At 45.0% G+C, this 17255-nt stretch overlaps 1 long non-coding RNA gene across 1 annotated transcript; it reads left to right on the forward strand.

The window, feature by feature from the left end:
* Positions 1-4398: 4398 nt before the first annotated feature.
* On the forward strand, positions 4399-8492 carry LOC124879707. Its single transcript, XR_007041094.1, has 2 exons — positions 4399-8021; positions 8175-8492. It is a non-coding gene; the product is annotated as an uncharacterized LOC124879707 (long non-coding RNA).
* The last annotated feature ends 8763 nt before the right edge of the window (positions 8493-17255 follow it).

The following is a 17255-nucleotide window of genomic DNA, read 5'->3' on the forward strand; positions in this document are numbered from 1 at the left end:
CACGGAAAGGGGTCAGCTGTGTTGGTTCATCTGAATGTGGAGTTCATCCAGATTAGTCCCGCTGGGAGAAAATCCCATGGCAGACCTATATTCCCCCTGATCCATTCCATGGATGGAAGGATACTGTTATTCAGCCCAATTAGATCTTATTCTGCTCCTCTATATTCGGTGACGTTTCTAAAAACAGATGATAGCATTTTGGCTACCAGAAAAGTTCTGGTGCAGCAAATACAACAAATATCCTCTCTTCCATCATGGACTCTACAGCTATCAAACCAAATCAGATCATTAAGTTATTAAGGCATGGCGTTTCTAATACAGAACATCATTTATGGTGTTAAGTTTTTGTAAATCATTTAAAGACCAAATAAATCAGATTCTAAAGCCCAAAAACTTAAACACACACTTGGCCTTTCAGGTGATTGTCTAGGGTGCCCAGGAACTCACACGGGGGAAATATATATATATAGCGTCCGCACAAAATATTAATTTATTCCCACGAAGTAAGATGCACTGTTATAGAATGCATCTTACTTTGTTCCCATGAAGTAGACAACTTATTTTTGGCGGCTACTTTATATTATGTATTAGTATTTATATATTCCTATATTTCCCTCCCTGTTGGTTGGAGTAAAGGAGAGTCAGGTTTAGCCTAAACCGGCTCAGTTATGGTTGAGGTGCAAACACACCCTCCATTTCTGCTACCTGTATGACCCCTTCTCTTTTCCAATGGTTATAATTAGTCTGACAGAGAGAGTTATCCCAATCATTGTGGTTTTAGTATAACAATGACCATCAGTGGGCTCTAGAAGGACAAACTTTATCAGTTTATTATTTTACTTAGTGCCCCTACACGTGGCCCGTTCCGGGGTGGCCGAGCTCTGGCACCGCACCGCACCGTTCCGGACCCTTTGTGGGGTGCCTTGAGACAACATTGTTGTACATAAAGAAATAAACTGAAACTATCTGTGTAGTTATGCTGCTATAGGCTTAGGCTGCTGGAGGACATAATGACCACTTTCACCCTCTTTGCTACATTCTCATACTACTCTCCAATTTTGTATTATTTGCTGTTATTTCAGCTTTTAACTTTGTTCTCTCTTTTCTCTTCCTAGAAGCTACACCTGGCCTGGCTCGGTGTCTACCTGTGACACCTTTCTGGAGAGGGGCATCATCCGAGCTTCTGTTGGCAACAACTTAATGATCACCTTCTACAGATGACCCACATGGCCCTGTCTTTCAGTGTTTAACCCTTTCTCTCTCCTAGACATGGCTACTGGCTGAGCTTAACTGTGACTAACTCTATGTGCTCTCTTTCAGACTCTTAGATTATGTTTTAGTATTTCATGAGCACGCTATATATTTTTTTTCTCCCAAGGCAGCTCCCAGGTGCCGTAAGTTTCAAAGAGGACAAAAAGCTTTCAAACTCAGAGACACTCCCACTGAAACAGGAAGCACTTCCATATAAGGGCGATGACATGACTATAACAGCACCATCTTGGAGCCAGTCATAGCCTAAACAGAGGCTTGATTGTTTTCTTGACTAAAAATAAAAGGAAATGTTTGATTAGACGTGTGCTCTCTTAAAGATGGCAGTAAAAGGTCAGAGGGTAAATGTTTACTACAAAGTCCATCAGTACAGGAAATGTGGTGGAGCTCAATTGAGGTAAACAAGTGAAGATGATAGATTTCTACTACTAGAAACAGTCTCTCTGTTGAAATCATGTTTTGGATTATGAAACTATTTGAATCTTGGATTTGAAGGAAGGAAGAACCCAAAATTATCTGAGGTAGCAAGCAAGGAGCCAGACCAGTAAGGTAATTGGAAGCGCTGTCCGAGAGCATAAGGGTTATCAGGTAAAAAATTTTTTCTCTTTGACAGCAGTATTTACGTTTTATTTGACTTCTGATTAAATAAAAAGCCTGCCGATGTCCAAGTAACTGCTTTCTCCAAACGTTCATCCTGCGTGCGCTACCATGATAAACGGTGACTCTCTTGTCTCAGTGTGTGGGGCAAATGAAGGAGAGAGCTTCTAACCGCAGGTGTGTGTTGTAACTGCCCTTACATCCAACACACTTTAGCTTGAAGGGAAGTTTTAGTGCCAAACATTTTGTGGGAAAACTAACTGCCGACACACTTATAAACTTAAAGTGGTGTGACAGACGGCATATTGAGAACATTGAGAACCTGAAATTGGTGCCATGAATTGAGGGCTGAGTTTGTCTTCAATAACCTTTGGCTTCCAATCAAAGCAGATGCTACAGGCCTGCTTTGAATGCACAGACTGGACTGTTTTTGAAACTTCAGCCACTGACTTAAACCAACTAACTGATGAGGTGACATCATACATCAGTTTCTGTGAGGACATGTGTGTGCAGACCAAGACCTTCTGCACCTTTGGGAACAACACGGCATGGTTTACTCCACACCTCAGGAATCTGCGCAGGGAAAAGGAAGAAGCTCACAGCAGTGGAGATTGGGCGCGGTACAGGCAGGCCAGGAACAAACTAACAAAGGAGATCAAAGCAGCTAAGAGAAGCTACAGTGAAGCTGAAGAACATCCTTTCTACTGGTGACACTTCAGCTGTATGGACTGGTCTGAGAAACCTGACTGCCTATAGGAGCCCCTCCACCCATCCTGAACAGAGTCGTCTCCTGGCCAACCGTCTGAATGGCTTCTACTGCAGACATGACAAGAAGCCATTCACATCACAAATCATCTCCTCTACATCCCATTTAGGAACAAATTCCTCCCACAAAGCTACCAACCCCCCACCTTCAGATCCTCTACCTGCACTAAAGATCTCCGAGGAAGATGTAAACAGGCTCTTTCAGCGCATGAAAACAAAGAAAGCTGGAGGACCTGATAACATCTCCCCATCATGTCTGAAAGCCTGTGCAAATCAACTCACTCCGATCTTCACAAGGATCTTCAACAAATCACTGGAGAAATGTGAGGTCCCCTCCTGCCTCAAACGATCCACCATCATCCCGGGTCCCAAGAAACCCACCATCCTAGGATTAAATGACTACAGGCCTGTAGTCCTGACGTCTGTGGTCATGAAGTCCTTTGAGCAGCTGGTGTTGAAGCACCTGAAAGACATCACAGGCCCCCTGCTGGACCTCCTGCAGTTTGCTTACCAAGCAAACAGGTCAGCAGATGATGCTGTTAACTTAGGTCTACACTTCATCCTGGAACACCTCGACCACCCAGGGACGTACGCCAGGATCCTGTTTGTAGACTTCAGCCTTCAACACCATCATACCAGACATCCTCCACCAGAAGCTCACCCAGCTCAACGTCCCAGCCTCCACCTGTCAGTGGATCAACAGCTTCCTGACGGACGGACAGCAGCAGGTGAGACTGGGGAGCATCTTCTCCCGATCCAGATCAATAAGTACTGGTGCCCCCCAGGGCTGTGTTCTATCCCCACTCCTCTTCTCTCTGTACACAAATGACTGCACCTCATCGGACTCGTCCGTGAAACTCCTTAAGTTTGCAGATGACACCACTGTCATTGGACTGATCCAGGACGGTGATGAGTCTGCATACAGACAGCAGGTGGATCGGCTGGTACACTGGTGCAGTCAGAACTACCTTGAACTGAACCCACTCAAGACTGTGGAAATGGTGGTGGACTTTCAGAGAACATCACCCCCATACACCCCCCTCACCATCCTCAACAACACTGTATCGGCCGTGGACCACTTCAGGTTCTTAGGAACCACCATCTCTGAGGACCTGAGATGGTCCTCACACATAGACACTGTTTGGAAGAAGGCCCAGCAGAGACTGTACTTCCTGAGGCAACTCAAGAAGTTCAACCTTCCACAGGAGCTGTTGGTCATCTTCTACACTGCCATCATTCAGTCTGTCCTGTCTTCATCCATCTCAGTGTGGTTTGGATCATCCACCAAACAGGACAGGTCCAGACTGCAACGAATAATCAGGTCTGCAGAGAGAATAATCAGAGCTGACCTTCCCTCCATCCAGGACCTATACAGGTCAAGGGTCAAGAAAAGAGCTGCTAAAATCTCTGCAGACCCCACACACCCTGCACATAAACTGTTCAGAGTTTTACCTTCAGGTGGCGCTACAGAGCACTGTTCACTAAAACCAGCCATAGAGACAGTTTCTTCCCCCAGGCTGTTTCTCTGTTGAACATTTAATAGAGTACAAAACAACAGCATACAGATGTTGCAAATGTACCTTTGTATATGTGTATATTGTATACATGTATTTATGGACATAAGGATATATGCAGAATATATCTTATAACACAAAAAAACAAAAAAGAAACCCAGAGAGCAAAGTGTACCGGAGTCAAATTCCTTGTTTGTTGTATGTACAAACTTGCAATAAAGCTGATTCTGATTCTGATTCCGATGTTTTGTTCAGCACCTTTTTACGTATTGAGGGACATGGAAATAAATATAACTATCATGGGATACAACCTGGAACACAACTGAAAAGGAAAAGTTGACAAACAATTTCCTGTTTGCTCTATGAAAGCAGGAACTTCTTTAAAAGCTTAAACCGCCAAAATCATGGCAAATAAAACCAAAAAAGATCTAGTATCAGAACCTACATTTCCATCAGAAAGATCATGTATCTGTAAGTCTGGCCACTAGATCCTCTGCTACAACACACAGGTCTTAAAATAAACCGACATGAACTGTCTTACCAATCCTTTCAGGTTGCAGAAGTAAAACGATCTTCTATAGACGGCGCTTCTGCAGTTCTGTAAGTGTAATATTGAAGATAATTGATGCAATCACTTTAGAAGCTTCTAAGGGTCTTTTATGTTTCACAACTTCCAAAGAAACAAGTAAATCCGTAGCTTAGAGCATTGCAGTCTTGTTTGATGAGGGTAAGTGTCCTGTGAGATGTTTGTAGGATTCTAAGGACTCAAGTTTGATTTCTGAGCCTGGATTGCTCCATGAGTCTGGTGTGAAAAGCATTCATACAAATGTCTTCTGTCTCTCTGTATGTAACTGTGCTGGCAGAACGCTGCTGGACATCTCAGCCGGATGATAAAAACAAAAACTGCAGTCATCATCGACAGATCTGTGTCACATTCTACGTCTGTGTGCCGCTGCAGCTTTCCTAGTGCTCTGACCGACCTTCAGCAGTACAGACTGAACTCTCCAGAGGCTCACAAACAAATGAAGTGTTTTTCTAACAGGAGATGAGGCCTTGAGAAAACACGCTCCCTGTGCTCGCTGTCAGCTCTGAGAACATACAGCGCTGTCATTCTGTCTGGGGCAGAACCTCCCAGGAGAGTCCGGAAGAACACATCAGACTCAGAAACGTGTCGAGAGCAGGAGTCAGAGGTCAGGGGGCCTGCAGGGTCCAGGGGTGAGCTCTTCACAGCAGGATGAGATTTTCCCAGTGAGGATTGTTGCATACCAACACTGTTTGCTCTGTCAGAGTCCACAGATGAAACCTCTGAGTGTAGGAGGTTCTGGTGCTTCCTCAGAAACAATATGCAGCTGACAGGGGAGGTTGACAAGATGGATTGTCTTTTTAAAAAGGAAACATTGAGATGTGGTGAAGGCAAAAAAAGTGGTCACAGGAGGTGACCTTAACCAGAACCAGACTGTGATGATCAGACTGCTGGTGAGAGGGTTATGGGTATCACAGCCAGGCCGGTTTGTTCTGGACCAGTTGAGGAGCTGGTTCTCACAGAAACGCGTCAGAACACACAGAACATCCCACTTTGTTGTGTTTGGAGCTGTGCTGCTACAGACACCTCAGGGTTTCCAAGCAGACCCGAGTCCAACGACTCTTCGTTTATGTCTCTGATGGATTGTATTGTGTTTTAATTACAATAAAGTTTATTGTTTTCAGTTTTTGACCCTACGACCACTTCATACCCATATGTCAGCATTTTGATAAATTGAGGAGATTAATATTGATTAAAACTTCCCCATCTCAGCTTTACTTTATATATGACCCTGTTCCCATTGATGGTGATTCTGATCTGCATGTGGGCCAGTCAACTTTATAAGATTGTGACTTATAATCCAACCAGAACTACTCTGAGTGACCCTCTGCAGGTAGATATTATTAATTTCCTGACACTAGATAATAGAAACTGGCTTTAAATCATTGGTTGAGAATCTGCAAATAGAACATTTTCCAGGAGCAACAGAAACATCCTGTTTTTGACTTAAAAAGTCAGGAACACCAGATGTGAAAACCTCTTTGTTTCTGTAGAAACTGGTATCAGTTACATTCTGGTAGTTTTGTTGCCTCTTTCATTGTCATTTTCATGACGCATGTTTGTATTTTTTTGTTTTACTGCTGTTTTCTTCACTTAAACGTTTTAATCTTTTTGTCTTTTTTGCCTCTTGAGGCCAGTCGGTGTTCACGCTGGAATTAATGAAGGATCGAGATGCTTCATGGGTAAATGAGTCATCGAAGTATGCAGTCATGCTTCTAACCACCCAATCAATGAGCCTTTCTCCTCTTCAGACAGGAGTCTTCATCTCGGTGAGGTGGACGGTGGCATATGTTCCTCTTATTCAATAACACTGGTGTCCCTGAGGACTTCTCTTAACAAGCTGGGAGGGGGACACTGGACCTCTGTTGTGCTTTAAGTGGGTAAATCTAGGGTTTCTAGAGGTGAGGCTGCCGCATTTTGTTCCCTGTTTTCTCACAGAAACTTGGAGCAGAGAAACCAGACACCACTCTGTCCTTCAGCCGTGATCAGAGACATCGGAGCCCGCTGGGAGATCGTCTTTCAGCCCCATCTTCAGATTGGCCTCACCTGAAGGCAACTTGCTCCATGTTCAGGCCTGTGAAGTTCTTTAGCAGGATCTGCAGCCCAAATGGTTTAATTTTTGACCTTAAGCAACTGTCTGCCTCCCACTTGTCTCACATGAGGAGCGTGGGAGAACTAATCCCACTAATTAAACAGAAACACGCAGGTAAGACACTTCACCACCGAGCTTAAAGCCGCAGTGATGTTTGGCCTAGTTGTGTACCACGTTTAAGTAATATTTTATCATGCAAAGAAAAAGAGGCCTTTATGCACAGGTTTAAAGGTCAACAAGCTTTACCAAACAATTATGTTATAAAAAAAATTAATAAAAGCACAAATAGGTTCTGTTTGGAGAATCTTAACTTGTTTCATGAGACTAGAAGCTAAAACATCAGGTGATGGAGTCCGATCATGACGCCAGGAGTGAGGGACCTGCCCTCATCTGCCTCCCATCTCCCTGAAGACCAGACCTTCATCTTTTCTACATGCTGGGGCTTTCTGGTGCATTACAAGGCTAAGCCTGAGCAATATGAATCAAGGCTTGACCACCAGATGTTTACAGACGACTGACCCCACAGCTTAAATCAGTTTGCCACTGGAGACCCTTCCAGGGGACAACATAGCTCCCTGGATCATACACCCACCATGTTAAGGTGGAGATTCTGCATAGGGGGGAGGGCTCTGGAGCATCCGATCAGGATGACTCCTGGATGCCTTACCATTGGAGGTTTTCTGGGAACATCAATCTTGGTGGAAACACTGGGACAGACCTAGAACTTACTGGAGAAACAATATATCCATTCTGGGCTAGAAACACCTTGACTTCAACAACACCTTACTGTGTGGGGGATTACTAGGGAGTTCCACTCACACTCAGACTACAGGATGTTAAGTTTTAAAGATATGTGTGATTTTAGCAGGTACTGTTGTTCGGAGTTAGAGTTGAGTAAACAAGATGATCAATAACTCTGACACACTGATTATGTTGAAGAAACTCAGAGACTTGCACACCACTGCCGACTCCCTTATATAAAGTAGATTGTTCCAGTGACTTGATGGGAAGAACATGCTGACACATTTCTGTGTAAATCAGAGTAAGAATGCTGATGCAGAACCAGAGCAGAAACTCTCTGAATGATGGCAAAATGTTTGTGTTTATAATTACAGTTTTTGTCACAAACAGTAATTTACCACTGTGGTGAATGACATGCTGACTGGGTTCAACACAGAGGACCTTTACACACCACCATAAGGTGCTGGTTTGTTAGGTCTCCAAGCTACTGCTCCCATTACCTTTTTCCTCACTTTCTCCTTCTTACTGGATCATGTAAACCTTTAGTTTTTAACTCAAACCGGAGAAATCACTTTTGTCTTAGTTGGACATTATGTTCTGCTTTGCTACCCAGGTTCTGGCCGTGTCCACAGTGAGCCGAAGACGATATCCGCAGAGAAAAGGTTGACCGCAAAGATGAAAGCTCCAGCCGGTTATGTGGTCAGGGCGGTCCACACGGAGCCGCCACAGGGGTGGCTTCGAACATTCCCACTCTGGGAGCAGGGTAGTTGGTCTCACAGCCGCTTCGTGTGGACGGGACTCCCTGTCTGACCAGGAAGTTGTGCAGTTGTGAATTTTGACAGCCTTTGACTTTGTTCTTGGCTGCTTTGTGCCTTTTCTTTCACACTTTTATACGTTTTATGTGATTGAAATAAATAAAAAATTACCATGAGCTGCAAGTTCTCTTTATTGAAAACTCTGCAATGCTGATGATTGATTTTTTTGTGTGGAAATTGTTCAGGCTAGCCAGTATAAACTGGATATTTTCATTATTTTAATTGAATGTGTTTTAAACCGGGCATTTTAAAGGACCGGTTTCTCTCATTTTGAATGTTAAGCTAGTATATTCAGCTAATGTAGTTTCTGGCTACTTTGAAATCAAAATAAAAAATAACTGAAGTCACATTTTAAACAGCTAAAAGTTCCCTTATTTATGAGGCTGGACTATATACTAGCACTCGGTGCTGTAGTAGTATGACTGCAGATGCGTTCTACACTGAAAGTGTCAGAAAGTGTAAAATTCAAGTCAGCTCAGTGATGTTCGACCAGATCTGGTTGTCTTGGTCATGATGGAGAGAAACGAATGGATTACTGTACCACATGCAGCTGCTCAGAGTTTGTTCAACAGGTGTTTTTACCATCAGACCTTTCAGCTTCCACATCCATCTGCTGGGAAAACACAGATAACTTCAGCTCAACAGGACAAGACTTATGCTTTACAAACTGCAGAGATATGATAAACTGGTTTAAAATATATTTAAAGTTATGTCTACGTTATGGTCATCTGTATTTAGGGTGCGAAGTATCTGTTTCCCACTGCATCTGTGCTGACAGTGCATGTGTGCAGGATTTACAGCCTCTAATGAGCCCCCCCGGCGTCGCAGACGAAGTCTGCTGCTGATATACTGTAGGAATCTCATGCTTCAGCAAAATGCAGATGTTTTATTTTCCGGTGGAGGTGCAGACACGAAGCAGCAGATTTATTAACCTGGGAAAAATTAGCTTGTGGTTGCAAGTTATGAACAGGGCTGGTACCAATGTCCAGATCTGCAGGTGAGTTGACCTACAAACACAGAACCAGCATGCTGACTGCAGAAAAAACAAGCAGAGCTGTTTATAATGCGGAGCCTGTAAATACCAACAACATCTTGTTACTTTTTGCTTCATAATGAGAAACCTCATTGCATATTCAGTTATAATACTCTAGATGTGCAACTGTAACAACAATATGAGCCTATTTAGAGTTTATAAGCCTTCTCGCTACATTTTTATAATATTTAAATGAGTTGTTAGGGATGCCAACGTAAAAACATTGAGGTGAATTTTGTTGTTCTTCTTCCATTTCCATCACAGTTTACAGTTTTCAGCCGTAAAACTGGTTCTGTTGCATAAACTTCTCCATGACTTTTGGGACCAATAAATTGTATAATGTTTACAGACTTTGCAAAAAGAATCAGAATCAGAATCAGAAAAGCTTTATTGCCAAGTACGTTTTTGGACATACAAGGAATTTGTTTTGGCGTAGTCAGTGCAATACAATACAAATTAAACAGTATAAACATATCTACAATATAATATAAATATATGTGCACAGTTTTAAGTGAGTGAAAGTAAATATAGAGCAGTATAAGATGCAAGAGCAATACAACAGTGCAGATGATCATTGTGCAAGTAAAGCAGGAGTCCAAGCTGAGCGTTAATGTAACTCATAGAGTTACAAGTTACAGGTGTCCTGTCAGTATAAAGGGGGGGTGTGGGGGAAAGGGAGAGTGTCAGGGTGGTTTCCGGGCTTTGTTAACCAGGCTGGTGGCAGATGGGAAAAAACTGTTCTTGTGGCGTGAGGTTTTGGTCCGGATGGACCGCAGCCTCCTGCCAGAGGGGAGAGTCTCAAAGAGTCTGTGACCAGGGTGGGAGGGATCAGCCAGAATCTTCCCTGCCAGCTTCAGGGTCCTGGAGGTGTACAGTTCCTGGAGCGACAGTAGACTGCAGCCAATCACCTTCTCAGCAGACCGAATGACACGCTGCAGCCTGCCCTTATCCTTGGCTGTAGCAGCGGCGTACCAGATGGTGATGGAGGAGGTGAGGATGGACTCAATGATGGCTGTGTAGAAGTGCACCATCATAGTCTTTGGCAGGTTGAATTTCTTCAGCTGCCGCAGGAAGAACATCCTCTGCTGGGCTTTCTTGATGAGGGAGCTGATGTTTGGCTCCCACTTGAGATCCTGGGAGATGATGGTTCCCAGGAAGCGGAAAGATTCCACAGTGTCAATTGTGGAGTCACAGAGGGTGATGGGGGCAGGTGGTGCTGGGTTCTGCCTGAAGTCCACAACCATCTCCACTGTCTTTAGAGCATTGAGCTCAAGGTTGTTCTGGCTGCACCAGTCCAACAGATGGTCCACCTCCCATCTGTACGCGGACTCGTCACCATCAGAGATGAGTCCGATCAGGGTGGTGTCGTCCGCAAACTTCAGAAGCTTGACAGACTGGTGACTGGAGGTGCAGCTGTTGGTGTACAGGGAGAAGAGCAGAGGAGAGAGAACACAGCCTTGGGGGGAACCGGTGCTGATGGTCAGGGAGTCAGAGACGTGCTTCCCCTGCCTCACACGCTGCTTCCTGTCAGACAGGAAGTCAGTGATCCACCTGCAGGTGGAGTCGGGCACACTCAGCTGGGAGAACTTCTCCTGTAGCAGAACTGGGACGATGGTGTTGAAGGCAGAGCTGAAATCCACAAACAGGATCCTGGCGTAGGTTCCTGTGGAGTCCAGGTGCCGGAGGATGAAGTGAAGAGCTAGGTTGACTGCATCATCTACAGACCTGTTGGCTCTGTAGGCAAACTGCAGGGGGTCCAGGAGAGGGTCGGTGATGTCTTTTAGGTGTGAGAGCACAAGGCGCTCAAAGGACTTCATCACCACAGAGGTCAGGGCGACGGGTCTGAAGTCATTAAGCCCTGTGGTCCTTGGCTTCTTGGGAACAGGGACGATAGTGGAGGACTTGAAGCAGGCTGGCACATGACATGTCTCCAGTGAGGTGTTAAAAATGTCTGTGAAGACTGGAGACAGCTGATCAGCGCAGTGCTTCAGGCTGGCTGGTGAGACAGAATCCGGACCAGCAGCTTTCCGGGGGTTCTGTCTCCTGAAGAGTTTGTTTACGTCCCTCAAGCTTTCGGCTTGTAGTTGGTGATTTGCTTGAGCCCTTTCCAGACAGACGCAGAGTCGTTGGCTGAGAACTGGTTTTGGAGCTTCTCAGAGTACAGTCGTTTGGCCTCTTTCACTGCCTTGCCAAACTTGTACTTTGCCTCTCTGTATATGTCTTTGTCCCCACTCCTGAAGGCCTCTTCCTTATCCAGTCTTAACCTTCTGAGTTTGGCTGTGAACCAGGGTTTGTCGTTGTTGTAACTCACCCTGGTGCATGATGGTACACAGCTGTCCTCACAGAAGCTGATGTAGGAAGTCACAGCCTCTGTGTACTCGTCCAGACTGTTGGTAGTAGTCCTGAACTCATCCCAGTCTGTACAGCCTAAATACGCCTGGAGATTCTCCACAGCCTCACTGCTCCACTTCCTTGTCGTCCTCACAACAGGTTTGCAGAGCTTTAGTTTCTGCCTGTATGCAGGAATCAGGTGGACCATGATGTGGTCGGATTGGCCCAGTGCAGCACGTGGGACGGCGTGATAAGCGTCTCTGATGGTGGTGTAACAGTGATCCAGAATGTTGTCCTCTCTGGTCGGACATTTTATAAACTGTCTGTATTTGGGGAGTTCGTGGGTCAGATTACCTTTGTTAAAGTCGCCAACGACGATAACTAAGGAGTCCGGGTTGGTCCGCTCCACACTCAGTATCTGGTTGGCGAGCATGCGCTGTGCGACCTGCACGTTAGTTTGCGGCAGGATGTAAACACCGACCAGGATGAACGAAGCGAACTCACGGGGGGAATAGAAAGGCTTACAGTTTATGATGAAGGATTCCAGGTCTGGAGAACAGTGCTGCTGAATCACTGTCACGTCGTTGCACCAACCACTGTTGAGGTAAAAACAGATTCCTCCACCTTTCGCTTTGCCGGAGAGTTCCGTGTCTCTGTCCGCTCTGTAGAGCTGGAATCCTGCCAGCTGCAGCGCAGAGTCCGGTATTAATCCACACAGCCACGTCTCCGTGAAGCACAAAACTGCCGATGAATAAAAGTCCCTGTTTTTCCCCAACAACAGTTGTAGTTCCTCCATTTTGTTGGGAAGTGAGCGCACGTTAGAGAGAAATATTCCAGGTAACGGTGTTCGTAGTCCACACTGGCGAAGACGTACCAGCACCCCAGCCCGTTTCCCTCTCTTCCGGTGTTTCACCGCGTGAACAAAGGTGAACAAAGGTGAGCGCACCTTTAACCAGAATGTCCAAACATTCCAGAGCAGTAGGCAGAAAAGTTGGAAATAACTCCTCTGGTGTAGTAGCCCTGATGTTCATGAGTTCTTCTCTGGTGAGAGAGCTCCGGGTACCATCACAGAAGACCGTTTTAAAGCAAAAAACGAAACAATGCGAACCAACACGCCGAGGCGACCATCTGCGGCGCCATCTTGGATCATCAGTTGCAAACATTTTCACATTAGACATTAACAGGATTTAGGCTGCAACAGTGATAAACCCAGTTCTGTTTGGACCTCTGTAACTCAGCCGTCCTTTCCATCAGAACCATCATTCAAAGTTTAAATGGGTCACAGGAAGGCGGACTTTAGTTATCATTTTGGTCCCTTTCACAGTTTTTTACAGTTTTTGAAGATTTTTCAGGATTTTCCCACAGAATATTAAGCTTAGAGTGTTATTATGATTCTGACATGGTGAAATATTCAGAACCTTTTGGATTTAAACTCCTTTTCATCTCCACATGTCCAGGTTTTCCATCAAATCGTAGGTGTTTATCTCCTTCCAGGCAGTGTGTCTCCCACTGGGTTAGCGTTACAGTTTTCTGAAGAGTTTGTTTTTCCTTTTTTTGCTTAAAATTCGTATCGCTGGTAGAAAACACCGTTGTCAGTTTTATGTGACGGCCTTTATTACCAGGAGCAGTGGGCTGACATCAGCTTCTCAGGCTACAACGTTGGTCCTAGCATGATGTTTGCTAGGCAATATGAAGGTAAAAAAAAATCTGCACAATGTTTTTAGCTGTTTTTGTCTTTCTTGGTCCAGGCTATGACGTATTTAGATACATACATAATATTTATATCTAAAGGTTAAATTTTGACCCGTATGGATTTCATTAATGACCTTCTGCTGTTCAGCTGCTAAACATCTGTAACTTTGGTGCTGAAAGTGTAGCAGCAGGTTTACACCTAAACCACCTTTAGATGTTTCCTGAATAAAACATGCAGCTTGTGGAGTATTTGTCGTCAAGATCAAGATCATTTAACGTGTTGGACGTTGATGGATGTGAAGCCTGAAGCTGTCTGCCTGACATGTTCAGGGTGAAAATGTGTTTATTGACCTCATCGTGTCCGTGACCCCAGCCTCCGCTTGAGGCAGGAGGAATTTCCCAGGAAAAACACACCTATGACTTCATGCACATTTAGGATTATTTCAGGACCTGCAACCAGAGCAGAAAACAAGACGCAACAAATCAACAGCAAAAAGCTGCTGCATTTTAACAATACTTTCAACTAAAATACACATTGGTATCTGTTGGTGGTGAAAACGATAAAAAGGTCTGGTTTTATACTCGTACTCGTCATCTTCCACTTTATCCAGGACCGGGTCGCGGGGGCAGTAGACTCAGCAGAGACGCCCAGATGTCCCTCTCCCCAGACACCTCCTCCAGCTCCTCCAGGGGGAGGACATAATCCTATAGACATAGTCCCTCCAGCGTGTCCTGGGTCGTCCCCTGGGCCTCCTCCCGGTGGGACGTGCCTGGATCACCTCCCGAGGAAGGCGTCCAGGAGGCATCCGGTATAGATGCCCATGTTAGGGTTTGTGAGATATAGGACCCCAGAATGCAGACCAGAAGGCAGCATGATGGTAAGTGCAAAAAGGTTTAATTAGAAAACTCACATTCAGCAGGAGGCAGGAACAAAACAAACGGGCAGGCAAGACAGGCATGGCATGATCAAAAAGACTAGACTTGGTTAGAAAACAAGACATGAACATGAGAAATGTTTCCGTGACGACTAACTGAACAGGTGTGAATATATGGAGTGTAAACCAGGTAAAGCAAGACAGATTAACTAGGTGCAGGTGAACCGAATAAAGTTGATTAACAGAGAACACAACGTGACTGGAGCAAAACATGGCTTGAACAAAGAAACAAACTAATAGAACTATAACTAGAAAAACATGAAACAAAAGCATAAACAGGAAAATAATAAACAGAAGCATGATTCAAGACTTGAGCAGTGAAAAACATAAAGAAAAAACCAAAAACAAACAACCCCAAATCATAACAGCCCGAGCCACCTCAACTGGCTCCTCCCGATGTGGAGGAGCAGCGGTTCTACTCCGAGCTCCTCACCCTATCTCTAAGGGAGTGCCCGGCCACCCTACGGAGGAAGCTCATTTCAGCCGCTTGTATCCAGGATCTCGTTCTTTCAGTCATGACCCAAAGTTCATGACCATAGGTGAGGGTAGGAACGTAGACCGACCGGTAAATCGAGAGCTTTGCTTTTCGGCTCAGCTCTCTCTTCACCACAACGGACCGGCACAGCGCCCCCATTACTGTGGCAGCCGCACCGATCCGTCTGTCGATCCCCTCCAACGTGAAGAGGACCAGCCACCCTTTTCCGGTCAAGAACCATGGCCTCGGACTTGGAGGAGCTGATCTTCATCCCAGTCTCTTCACACTTGGCTGCGAACCGCCCCAGTGCATGCTGTAGGTCTTGGCTAGAGGGGGCCAGCAGGACCACATCATCTCCAAAAAGAAGAGACGAAATCCTCTGGTCCCCAAACCACTGGTTTTATATATTCAATGTATATTTTGAAATATTTTATGCCATCATTTGTCATGTTGTGTAGGTTTTTTGCAGAACCAGCGTCTAAATAGGAACTTTGGAGCCACATGGTGAGTTGAAATATTTAATAAATACCAAAAGACTTAAGAACTGGGTGAGAAAATGGATAATGTGGTAGAGCGACAGAGCATTGGGACAGGAACAGTGTAATGGAAAAAAGGCATGGCAACCAGGTGAGACATGAGGAGATCTGAGACCAATAAAGGCAGAGGAGATACAGGGGGGGAAAATGAACAGTATTTGAACAGAGATACACAGAAACGATGGGAAAAATCCAACAGAGAATCCTGACAAAACACACAAATAGACTAAAATAAGTAAACAAGGAATAAACTAAACTGACTCTTCAGGGTTCCGTCCATTCGTCTGTCCATCAGGGGGATAGATATGTTCTCCAGTTAGTTCTGGATCTCAACCCAAGATCTCCTCCCAGATGTCTTCCTGATCAGATGAACCACCTCAGCTGTTCTCTGCAGCTCTACCCCAGTTTGCCCCATTGATGATGGAGCTCCTCTCCTGATCTTCAAAGCAGAAGCTCTTTATTCTGTTTGTTTCCAGGATTTGGGTCTTTCAGCCATGATCCAAATCTCAGGATCATAGGTGAGGGTTGGAATGTAGATGGAGCAGCAGCTCCAGAGCTTCACTTCTCAGCTCAGCTCCATTTACTCCTCATGAAATCTGAGCATCTCTCTCATTTCTGCAGACTAAGCTTGGATAAGTCCATCCGTCTCCTGCTCCATCCTGTTGATGGAGGAGACACCAACATACAGGAACCTCTCCACCTGAGTCTCGGACGGAGCATTTGGTGTTTTCCTGGTTCTAATTTATAGAAATAATCTGATTTAATTGACTTGTGATTTCTCAGCATTACTGACTGTAGGATTCTCTGCTTTCCTTCTGAATTTTTCATCTTGTCTCACTGTTTCTGCTGCCAATGAGCCGCCGTCCACATAAACAAACCACACAGTCTCTCCCACAGTACCAGATTCACCAGGAAATTGGGTTGGTTTCAGGAAGATGACGGCAAAATGTTTGTTAAAAATGCCAAGACATATAAAAAGTATAATAATGAGGAAAACTGTGCAGCTTTCACAGCTGGGATAGAAAAGCAAAAACAGTCAATAAGTGAAGTAAAATCCTTCAGATGTGTTGGTGCAACAAAGCTTGGTTTGTTCTGCAGAGGCGGATGTGGGAACAGCAGGGAAGCAGGTATGAATCCATCAGGCTTCCTGTTAAAACTCAGATTTCATTGATTTTTCTGTGACAAGGCCGAGGATTCGTTTCAAAGGCTTCTCCTCCCTCAATGTGGCAGCAGAGCAGAAGGTTGGAGGATGCGATGCCGGTGGGAACGCTGTCTGCTCGGTTGGAGAGCTGCAGCTGCTGCTGCTGCTGCCGTGACCCACTTCCCCCATCCCAGTCCTTTGGAGGCTTTTGTCTGAGTTTAAGATTTAAAAACGAGTTGCAGGGATGAGAGAACAAATTATTTCCATCCTTGGAAATGGATCAACATTTTTTCTTGATTTTTAAGTGAATGAAAGCAGAATTCATATTTCTGTCTCCTGCATCCAGTCTAACTTTGTCGGTTTACCTTCAGAATCTTTCCGGGCTGAACTTCTGCAACTCAGCTGCTTCTGGGTTTAAAAAAGAATCTCTGGTTTCTTCCTGTTCGTTCACTATAGACTAACTCTGGAAAACCTGCAGACTGAAAGGCAACCCTGTTGTTTGGACTCAGTCACTTCCTGCACTGTTTAATCTTTAAACGGAGGTCTTTGTGGTACTGCAGGGCATGGTGGTCCTACTGCTAATTACGGAGGACATTCAGATAAAGGAGACCCGCAAGCGGGCTGAAAACGGGGGGTTCTGGGACTGGTGTCTCTGCAGTGACAGAAGAATGTAGCCTCAGAGGGACAGAGATGAACATCTAACACCAGCAGTGATGTGATGCTGGGTTTTATTGCA

This window comes from Girardinichthys multiradiatus, chromosome 13, assembly GCF_021462225.1.
Source record: "Girardinichthys multiradiatus isolate DD_20200921_A chromosome 13, DD_fGirMul_XY1, whole genome shotgun sequence".
Taxonomy (NCBI): domain Eukaryota; kingdom Metazoa; phylum Chordata; class Actinopteri; order Cyprinodontiformes; family Goodeidae; genus Girardinichthys; species Girardinichthys multiradiatus.